The 12,150-nt window shown below is 36.9% G+C and overlaps 1 protein-coding gene across 3 annotated transcripts in view; it reads right to left on the bottom strand.

Moving 5' to 3' along the window:
• Positions 1 to 12,150, bottom strand: part of INO80 (INO80 complex ATPase subunit) — a 133,887-nt gene that overhangs the window by 107,932 nt on the left and 13,805 nt on the right. Inside the window, exon 1 of one of the 3 annotated variants that reach the window (XM_057721739.1) lies at positions 3,671 to 3,800. The exons of the other annotated variants lie outside the window; for them this stretch is intronic. The gene's annotated coding sequence lies outside the window, so the exon portion shown is untranslated. Of the gene's footprint in view, positions 1 to 3,670; positions 3,801 to 12,150 lie in introns of those variants that run through there. 3 annotated transcript variants of the gene reach the window in all.

Here is a 12,150-nt window from a genome sequence, read left to right on the forward strand (position 1 = left end):
GGCTGGGTTCAATCCTTGGATTGAACTAGATCCCACATGCATGCCGCAACTAAGAATTCGCATGACACAACTAAGGAGCTGGCAAGCAGCAACTAAGGAGCCCTGGAGCCGCAACTAAGGAGCCTGCCTGTGCAACTAAGGAGGCGGTGAGCCACAACTAAGAAGCCCGCAAGCCACAACTAAAATGCCTGTGAGCCTCAACTAAGACCCAGTAAACCAAATAAATAAATAAATATTTTTAAAAATAATAAAGCTTAAAAAAAAGTGCCCTTTGGAAAAAATCTGTAACTGAAACTTTAAAAAAAAAATACTAATTTTGAAAAAAAAACAGGGCTGACTCACTTATACTTCCTGATTTTAAATATATTATAAAGCTACAGTCATCAGGACAGTGTAGTACTGGCATGAGGATAACCACATAGACCAATGAGACAGACCTGAAAAACCCAGAAATAAACCTTTACATTTATGGTCAATTAATTTTCAATGAAAATTTCAATGGGGCAATTTCAATGGGGGAAAGGCAATTTCAGTTGGGGAAAGGAAAATCTTTTCAACAAATTGTGCTGGACAGCTGAATATATAACACGTATAAAAAGCTGAATTTAAACGAATTTAAACCATTACCTCATATCATGCACAAAAATTAATTCAAAATGGATCAGAGACTCAGATGTAAAACCCCAAACTATAAAACTTCTACAAGAAAAAAATCCTCGTGATTTTAGATATGTCTTTATAAAGCACTTACAACTCAATAAGAAGATAACGCAACTGAAAAATGGACAAAAGACTCTGAACAGACATTTTACCAAAGAAGATATACAAATGGCTAACAGGCACATGAAGATGCTCAACATCAAAAATTGCAAATTAAAATTACAGAGGGATACCACTTTATACCTACCAGAACGGCTACAGTAAAAATATAATAACTGTTGGGGAAGATGTGGAATTGAAACTCTCACACATCACTGGTGAAAATGTAAAATATTACAGGCACTACAGAAAAGTTTGGCAGTCGCTTGAAAATTTGAATACTGAGTTACCATATGACCTAGCACTTCCTCTCCTAGTTATCTATTCAAGAGAAATAAAAACACGTCCAAATTATACTTCAATAAAAAACAAAAAAAAACACTTTTTTTTTATGTGAATGTTCACAGCAGTATTATTCATAACAGCCAAAAAGTGAAATAATCTAAATGTCCATCAAATGGTGAATGGATAAACAAAATGTGGTATGTCTGGGAAATGGAATACTATTCAGCAATAGAAAGGAATGAACAATTGGTACATGCAATAACATGAAAAAACCTCAAAATTTTATGTTAAGTAGAAGAAGTCAGACACAAAAGAACACATACTGTAAGATTCTATTTCTATGAAATACCCAGAAAAGGAAATTTATAGAGACACATAGTAGATCAGTGGTTTGCTGGGGGTGTAAAGGGGGTAGTGACTACAAATGGATACTAGACATCTTTTTTTAAGGGAGTTGGAAATGTTCTAAACCCACATTGTGGTGATGGTTGTACAATTTTGTAATTTTGCCAAAAATCATTGAATTGTACATTTAAATGAGGTGAATTTCAGGACTCCCCTGGTGGTCTGGTGGTTAAAAATTTGCCTTCCAATTCCGGGGACACGGGTTTGATCCCTCATTGGGCAACTAAGATCCCATATGCCCATGGGACAACTAAGCCCACGCACCACAACTAGAGAGATGACAGCATGCCACAACAAAAGATCCTGCGTGCCACTATTAAGACCCAAACCAGCCAAAAATAAATAAATATTTTTTAAAAAACAGAGAGACAATTGGTTTATAGTAATTTTTAAAAAATGAGGTGAATTTCATGGTATATAAAATATCAGTCTCGGGTAACAGTTAAAAAAAAGAATGTTTAAAAAAATACTTTACTTTTTATAAAAGTTTTTATAAAAAAACTTTCGAAAAGGACTTCAATAAATTCTACTTTTCAAAATGAGACCTAACATGTACCCATTTCACAAGATTTCAACGAAACTTGGTTTTAAAAATAAAGCAAAGCTATCTTAGAGAATACATATAATTCATCTTGATACACACACATACAAATTAAAGCATATAAAATTGCTGCTTGCAATACCTAAATAGAAATTTCTTCAAAGAAGACATACAGATGGCCAACAGGCACGTGAAAAGATGCTCAACAACAGTAATTATCAGAGAAATGCAAATCAAAACTACAATGAGGTATCACCTCATAACCTGTCAGAATGGCCATCATCAAAAAGTCTACAAATAATAAATTCTGGAGAGGGTGTGGAGAAAAGGGAACCTGCCTACACTGTTGGTAGGAATGCAAACTGGTGCAGCTGCTGTGGAAAACAATATGGAGGTTCCTTAAAAAAGCTAAAAACACAGTTACCATACGATCCAGCAATCCCACTCTTGGGCATATATCTGGAAAAGACAAAAACTCTAATTCAAAAAGATATATGCGGGCTTCCTAGGTGGTGCAGTGGTTGAGAATTCGCCTGCCAATGCAGGGAACATGGGTTTGATCCCTGCTCCAGGAGGATCCCACATGCCGCAGAGCAGCTAAGCCCATGTGCCGCAGCTGCGGAGCCTGCCATTTAGAGCTCGTGAGCCACAACTATTGAGCCCATGTGCTGCAACTGCTGAGGTCCACGCGCCTGGAGCCCGTGCTCTGCAATGAGAGGAGCCACGGCAACAAGGAGCCCGCGCACCACAACGAAGAGTAGCCCCCACTTACCACAACTAAAAAGAAAGCCTGCGTGCGGCAAAAAAGACCCAACACAGCGAATAAAATAAATAAATAAATAAATAAATTTATTTAAAAAAAAGATATATGCACCCCAATGTTCATAGCAGCACTATTTATAATAATCAAGACACGGAAGCAACAGATGAATGGATAAAGATGATGTAGTGTATATATAAGTAATGGAATATTATTCAAACAGAAAAAGAATGAAATATTGCCATTTGCAGCAACATAGATGGACCTAGAGATTAGCATACTAAGTGAAGTCAGATAGAGAAAAACAAATATTGTATGACATAACTTATACATGGAATCTAAAAAATAATACAAATGAACTTATTTACAAAACAGAAACAGACTCAAAGACATAGAAAACAAACTTATGGTTAGCAAAGGGGAAAGGGGGGAAGGGAATAAGAGGAGTATGGGATTAACAGATGCACACCACCATATTAAAACAGATGAACAACAAGCATTTATTGTGTGTGTGTTGTGTGTATAACTGAACCACTTTGCTGTACACCTGAAACACAATACTGTAAATCATCTATAGTTCAATAAAAAAAAAAGAAAAAAAGAAAAAATATTGCTGCTTGTCTCCCTCCTAAGGTTTTATTACAAAATAACTGATATTACATTCTACTTAATTTGGCTGATAAAAAAAATGGTCCTAATTAAGGAGGTAAGTAGGTATGACTACAAAGAAATACTGGGTGATTCAAAAGGAACTATTTTTTAAAATAATTCCTCAGTAACTGGACTGCACAATAACAGGAAGTCAAAACCAATCTGTCCAGGAAAGATCAGAGTTACTTGTATGGTCTTACAACATACAATGTGCCTCCTTGTGACACCAAGTACACATCAATCCTACAGTCTGATTCTCCCAGAATCACCTTTGTAGCATGTCATCACTGATAGCTGAAACAGCCACCATGAAATAGCACACTCATTTCCACAAGGCTAAAAGGAGGAGGTACATGAAGTTCTTGACATATCTCCACAAGAAGTCTTATGATGATATCTGGAGATTCAAGGAATATTTTTAAAGTGTTTGATTAAATTTTTATTGTCATAAAATATACATAAAATTTACTATTTTAATCATTTGTAAGTAGAAAATTCAGTGGCATTAAGTACATTCATATGTATTTACACACCCAGACTACTGCTTCCTAATTTGGCTTCCCACCTCCAGGTTCTTCTCACTCTGATCCATCTTTGCACTACTGCCAGATCAGTATTCCCAAAACATCATTCTGATTATGTTGTTATCCCTCAACAGCTTTCCAAAATTCAATGAAGTCTAAATTCCTCAACCTGAAATTCAAAGACCTTTTTTTTTTTTTTTTTTGAGGCAAGGAATACAACTTTATTCTGAAAGCCGGCAAACCATGAAGATGGCAGAGTAGTGTCTTTAAAAAACCATCTTCAATTCAAAGACCTTTATCATCTGGCTTCAAGTTACTTTTCCAATTCAATATTTTACTACTTCCCTATACTCTACACAAATTAAGACCACCCTGAAAATGTCTCTTAACTTCCTGCTAGATCCATCCCAATCTTCACGGGAAGAATTCTTTAAAATTCATCTTAACCACAGGCTCTTACTGCCATTTCGAAGGATGGAAGAACTATTAATATATGATGTTAGGGCAGTTCACCATTGATTGACTTGGCCCATACCCTGAACTCTGGCTCTTTCATCCTGGTTATCTTGCAACTGGACTGCGGTCACCCTTCAGCTCCCCTGACTAAAGCCTGATATCCATGGTAAAGTGTTTGCCTGTAAATCATACTCACATATAGCAGACTTACCTACCTGTGTCCATGTATGGTCCTGAATGGACTGCTTTGCACTAATTACTATGCTATGCCTCTATGGATGCTGTTTTGCCCTTATCCTGAATAACATCTCTGTAAGAAAAGTCTCACCAAGCTGAAATGAAATCCTTCAAAGACAAAATAAGATACCCTATTCCAGGAAACACTTTTAGATTATTCTTAGCTAAGATTATTTTCTTCTTTGAACATCTATATGGTTATTTACAGAAAGCACAGCACTTACATGATCTTATAGTCTATTAACTGTATACATGCATGCCTTAGCTCTCTTACTAAACAAACGTACTAAACTATTAGGGCAAAGAGTCCCTATCTCATGAATCTATTTGGTTCTCATATTTACAAATGACCATATTAATTTGCTTTTCAAAGCATAATCTTAAATGTCAAGGCTACAAAACTCTAGTTCTAATGTTACTTTCTGTATAAAGACAATCTGTAGTCAATGACCATAGGCCTCTACTCACATCCTGGACACCTGATTTGGGGACAAAAGTTTAAATAAGATAAATCAAAAGATAACAAAAGCCAGGTAACAGAAACTTAAGCAGAATGTGTTCAATCATTCATTATCCATCCTTGTTGGTGTTGAACAGGAGAATGCATGAACTGAATATCTTTCAGGGAACCCTCCGTAAAATTTCTCTCTCAGGTAAGCTTACATAAATATGGGGAGGTGAGAGACCAAGGTGTTACTTCTAGACAAGAACCTGAAGGACACCTGCACCACCTGGCAATTCTTAGCTAAGGGCAGAATTTCCATCTTCCTCCTAATGAAAAGCCTAACAAAGATATCTACTTGGGGGGAGAGCCATCTTATGTCTGAATAGAGGTGAGCTAAGAGGCACTATTCAAATGGTAGCCTAGTCTAAGAAACAGTTTTTAGTTTGGATTTTAAATTTTTTTAAGGGAAGGAGGTGTTTTAATCTTTTTTTTCCCTAACAGCAATGGTAAGAACATGATATATCATGTCCACTTCATCAAATACTATAATTACAATTATGGCCATTGAGTATTTGTCCTAAGACCTACACATTTAATTTTTTTTTTTTTTTTTTTTTTTTTTTTTTTTTTTTTGGCACACGGGCTTAGTTGCTCCGCGGCATGTGGGATCTTCCTGGAGCTGGGATCGAACCTGTGACCTCTGCATTGGCAGGCGGCTTCTTAACCACTGCGCCACCTAGGAAGCCCCTGACCTACACATTTAGACTTTCCAAACTTAACTCTACTTTCACTTCTGATTTCTCTTTATAAATGCTGCCCCAAATTGGTTTCATACCAATCACTTAGAGAAGCATTTCCCAAAGTTTGCTTCTCTGAGTACTAGCTCAAGATATTAACAAATGACCATGAATATTAAAAACTAAACATTAAAATTATTAAAGTCACTTTACACATTAAAGTCAGACAAGATTCTTTAGTCTTCCATATGCTAATGTGCTCTTAGTCTCTCTCCAAGAGGAATTCCCAACTTATTTGACCATTCTATGGAAGAATACTCATCGAAATATCTCAGAGAAGACCAAATTGAGAATCACTTATTTAGTCAGATATTTAAAGAGAGTTTAATCATAACTGCCTTTAAGAATTCCTAAATTTATCAATACCAGAACGGAAAAGGCTGAATAAAGGTACAGCTCTTGTGAGAAAAATTACAGCTTTAAAGGATTTAAAGGAATAAAAACAGTCTGTAGAAGGTTACAGGCTATAGCTCATACAAAAGGCCAAATATTAAAGTAACAAAATAACTGGATTTCCCACCTGTGCTTCCCCATAACTCAGGCAATCTGTAACCCAAACCTATTACGATTGAAGGTGATTTACTGAAACAGAGCCACAGGCTACACGGATAATTTGCAGAGCTATAGCACAAATTGCACGATCAGGCCAAATAAATAAACTCCATAATATTTTTTTAACATTAATTTTATTTATTTATTGGCTGAGTTGGGTCTTCATTGCTGAGCACAGGCTTTCTCTAGTTGAGACAAGTGGTGGCTACTCTTTGTTGCGATGCGCGGGCTGCTCATTTAGGTGGCTTCTCTTGTTGTGGAGCACAGGCTCTAGATGCACGGGCTTCAGCAGTTGCTGCACGTGGGATCCATACTTGTGGCTCTCGGGCTCTAGAGCACATGCTCAGTAGTTGTGGTGCACAGGCTTAGCTGCTTCGAAGCACGTGGGATCTTCTCTGACCAGGGGTGGAATCCATGTCCCCTGCACTGGCAGGCAGATTCTTAACCACTGCACCACCAGGGAGGTCCCAACAAATTCCATAATATTTTAAAAGACAGAAATAAGACCAAAAAATAATGGAGATGCTATTTTCACATGAATATTAAAGTAACATTTCACTCTTGTTACTGAACTCTAAGTGTAGTATAGGAAGAGATATTTCCTTCAGAGAATTTAGTCTAATAGAGGAGTCAAGGCTCAAACATAAATAATCACAATAAAAAGCACACATGGGAAGGCACTTAAGAGAAGTACAGATAAAGTGCCACGGGAGTTCAGGAAAAAACTATTACTTATAAGTGTCAGACTATGTTAAATGTTAAGTGAGGAGTTTGCATTACCTACAAATACTGCAACTCTGAATGAGGAAACAGCAGGTGAAGTACGATATGGACCCTTCTGCATGACCAAATGGACAGAAAACAAAGAGTGATGAATACGATCATCTAAAATTTAATGCTTGCAACTCCCCACAAAGCAAAGCCCTTGCCAAATGGCTCGACTGGTAATTTTACCAAACATTTAAATTAGAACTAGCACCAATCCTTCACAAACTCTTCCAAATAACAGAAAGGAAAATTCTATGACATGAGCATTACCTTCATTTCAAAACCAGGCAAAGACATCATGAGAAAACTACAGTCAGCCCTCCATACCCACAGATGCAGAGCCTAAAGATATGGAGGACTGGCTATACCATTTTATATAAAGGACTTAAGCTTCCCCTGCAAGGGGTCCTGGAAGCAATTCCCCATGGATACCAAGGGATAAAAATCCTCAACAAGGACTTCCTAGGTGGAGCAGTGGTTAAGAATCTGCCTGCCAATGCAGGGGACCCAGGTTCGAGCCCTGCTCCAGGAAGATTCCATGTGCCGCGGAGCAACTAAGCCCGTACGCCACAGCTATTGAGCCCATGTGCTGCAACTACTGAAGCTGGCGCACTTAGAGCTCATGCTCCGCAACAAGAGAAGCCACAGTAATGAGGAGCCCGTGCACCACAACGAAGAGTAGCCCCCACGCACTGCAACTACAGAAAGCCCACGTGCAACAGCAAAGACCCAACACAGCCAATAAATTTATAAAATAATAATAATAATTTTTTAAAAAATCCTCAACAAAATACTGCTGACCCTTGAACAACATGGGGGTTTGGGGTGCAGTTGAAAATTCGCATATAACTTTACAGTCAGCCCTCCATATGCACGGTTCTGCATCTCAGGTTCCATATCCACAGTTCTGCATCCATGGATTCAACTAACCAAAGATGGTGCAGTAAACAGTTATTGAAAAACAGTCCACATATAAGTGGCCCTATGTAGTTCAAACCCATGTTATTCAAGGGTCAACTGTATTATATGCTGAATCCAGCAGCATATAAAAGGAATAATACACCATCAATAAAGTAGAATTTATCCTAGGAATGCAAGGTTGGTGTACTATCTGCAAGTCAATCAATGTGCTATACCACACTAAGGCATAAAACCCACTTGATCATCTCAACAGAAACAGAAAAATGATTTGACAAAATCCAACATCATTTCAAAATAAAAACACTCAACAGACTAGGAACAGAAGGGAACTCCCACGGGATTTTCCTGCCAATCCAATGGTTAAGACTCTGCACTTTCACTGCAGGAGGCACAGGTTCAATCCCTGGATGGTGAACTAACATCTCACATGCCACACAGTGCAGCCAAAAAATAAAATTTTTAAAAAAAGAAGAAAAAAAAGGAAACTCTCTCAACCTGATGAAGGACACTTAGGAAAAATTCACAGCTAACAGCATACCTAATAGTGAAAGACAGAATGCTAACCCCCTTAAGATCGGGAACAAGATATGGCTGTCTGCTTTCACAACCTCTACTCAAAACTGTACTGAAAATTCTAGCTAGGGCAATTAGGAAAAGGAAGGAAGGAAGGAAGGGAGGGAGGGAGGGAGGGAGGGAGAAAGGGAGGGCAGGCACCCAGATTAGAAAGAAAGTAGTAAAACTATCTCTATTTGTAGATGACATGATCTTGTACATAGATAATCCTAAGGAATGCACTAAAAAAAATGATTAGAACTAATAAATAAGCTCAGTAATCTTGTAGGATACAAGATCAATACACAAAAATCAATTATATTTCTATATACTAGTAATGAACAATCTGAAAATGAAATTAAGAGAATAATTCCATTTACGATATCATCAAAAAGAACAAAATACTTAACCAAAGATCTGCAAGACATTATTGAAAGAAATTAAACAATTAAATGAAGACATCCCATGGCCCATGGATCAAATGATTTAACATTTTTAACATGTCAACAATATACAGATTAAATGTAATTCCTGTCAAAATCCAAGCTGCCTTTTTTGTAGAAAAAGACAAACCAATTCTAAAATTCTGGGAATTCCCTGGCGGTCCAGTGGTTAGGCACTTTCACTGCCATGGCCTAGGTTCGATCCCTAGGCAGGAAACTAAGATCCTGCAAGCCATGGCATAGCCAAAAAAATAAACAAAAATAAAGTCAAATTAAATTAAATTAAATTAAATTCACATGGAAATGCAAGGGACCTAGGACAGCCAAAACAATCTTGAAAATGACAAAGTTGGAGGATTCATACTTCAGATTTCAAAACTTACTACACAACTAAAGTAGTTATTAAGATGTGTGGTGCTGACATTAAGGCTAGAAATATGGATCAATGGAACAATTGAGAGTCCAAAAAAAAAAAAAACCCTTACATTTAGAGTCAACTGATGTCCAACAAGGGTGTCAAGATAATCCAACTGGAAAAGAACAGCCTTTTCAACAAATGGTGCCATGACAACTGTACAGTAACGTAAAAGAATAAAGCTGGAACTCTTCCTTATACTACACACAAAAATTAACTCAAAAGAGATCACAGACCTAAATTTAAGAGCTAAAACTATAAAACTTTTAGAAGAAAAATAAGGGTAAATCTTCATGATCTTGGATGAGGTAACGGTTTCTTAAATAATATACCAATAGCAAAAGCAACAAAAGGAAAAACCAATGAACTAGACGTAATATCTTTAGTGCTGTAAATGATACTATCAAGAAACTGAAAACTCACAAATAGGAGAAAATATCTGCAAATCACATATCTGATAAGGGACTGATATCCAGAATATATTTTTACAGCTCTAAAAACACAATAACAAAAAGACAAGTAACTCAATTTAAAAATAGGCAAAGGGGACTTCCCTGGCAGTCTGGTGGTTAAGACCCCACACTTCCACCACAAGGAAATCAGGTTCAATCCCTGGTCGGGAAACTAAGATCCCACATGATGCAGCTAAAAAAAATTTTTTTAAATAAATTTATTTATTTATTTATTATTTATTTATTGGCTGTGTTGGGTCTTCATTGCTGCATGATGGCTTTCTCTAGTTGCGGCAAGCACAGGCTATTCTTCATTGCAGTGCTCAGGGCTTCTTATCTCTGTGGCTTCCCTTGCTGTAAAGCACGGGCTCTAGGCACCTGGGCTTCAGTAGCTGTGGCACACGTGGCTCAACAGTTGTGGCTCACAGGCTCTAGAGCACAGGGTCAGTAGTTGTGGCAGATGGGCTTAGTTGCTCCGCAGCATGTGGGATTTCCCGGACCAGGGATCGAACCCATGTCCCTTGCACTGGCAGGTGCATTCTTAAGCACTGTACCACCAGGGAAGTCCCTAAAAAAAATTTTTTTAATTAATTACTTAAAAATGGACAAAGGATGTGAATAGATATTTTCCCCAAGGGGTTATTTCAATGGCTAACAAGCACATGAAAAGATGCTTTAACATCATTAGCCATCAGGGAAATAAAAATCAAAACTACAACAAAACCCACTAGGATGATTATAACTGAAAAGACAGATAGTAACAAGTGTTGACAAGGATGTAGAGAAACTGGAACCCTCCTACACTGCTAGTGGGAATGTAAAATGGTGCAGCCATGTGGGAAAAGTCTGACAGTTTCTCAAAAGGTTAAACATATGTTTAACCTTTGACCCAGCAAATCCACTTCTAGGTGTACCCAAGAGAAATGAAAACATAGGTTCACAAAAAAACTTAGACATGAATCTTCACAGTAATATTCACAATAACCAAAAGGTGGAAACAACACAAATGTCCATGAACTGATGAATGGATAAATAAAATGTGGTATATCCATACAACGGAATATTATTTGGCAGTAGAAAGAGATGGAATACTAACAGATGCTATAACATAGATGAACCTTGAAAACATTATGCTAAGTAAACAAGCCAGTCAACAAAGGCCTCATATTGTATGATTACATTTATGACCTAACCAGAAAGGCAGCTCCATAGAAACAAAAAAAATGATCAGCGGTTGTATAGGACAGCCGGTTGGGACAGGGGTAAGTGGGGAATGGGGTGTGACTGCTAATAAGCAGGGGTTTCTTTGGGGGCTGATGAAAATGTTCTAAACTCATTCTGAGATAACTGTTGAAGCTATGTGAATATATTAAAACCAATGAATATATTAAACCATATATATTTTAAATGGTGAATTTTATCAATTTATATCTCAAAAAACATTAAAATGTGTCATTTCTGCACAGAAAAAATAGTTAAAACGGTGAATGATAAATTATGAAAAATATATGCAACACTTTACAAATTTAAATCTCATATAGAGGGTTCTTACAAAATTCTAACAGTAGTACAATACCTCCAGCATACAGAATCCACCTGACAATTTTCTGTTTAAAAAGATTGTTACTATTATTATCCCACTTACAGATAAGGAACCAGAGGCTTTACATGTTAAGTAACTTGCTCAAGGTCATACCACTTAATAGGAATGAGGATTTGAATCCAGACAATCTGACTCCTGAGTCCACACCTATAGCTACTGTAAGACCAGAAATTTATTATATAAAGGGAATCATACTACATGTATACTTTTATGTCTAAATTCTTTTTTTTTTAGTATGTTTTTGAGATTTATTCACATTACTACATATAGTTCACTCCTTTTTGTTGCTGAATCAGGTTCCATTACGAGAATGAATACAAACACAATTTGTTTATCTACTCACCTGTTAATGGATATTTGGGTTTCCATTTCTCTTTGGGTAAATTCCTAGGAATGGAACTGCTAGGTCATAGGTAAGTATATGTTTACACTTATAAGAAACCACCAACTTTCCAAAGTAGTTCTACTATTTTATACTCTCACCAACAATGAATAAGAGCTCTAGTTGCTTCCCATCTTTGTCAGCAATTGGTATTATAATGATATCTCACTGTGGTTTTAATTTGTACATCCCTGATGACTGA

The sequence above is a fragment of the Hippopotamus amphibius genome, chromosome 2 (genome assembly GCF_030028045.1).
Source record: "Hippopotamus amphibius kiboko isolate mHipAmp2 chromosome 2, mHipAmp2.hap2, whole genome shotgun sequence".
NCBI classification, from domain to species: Eukaryota; Metazoa; Chordata; class Mammalia; order Artiodactyla; family Hippopotamidae; genus Hippopotamus; species Hippopotamus amphibius.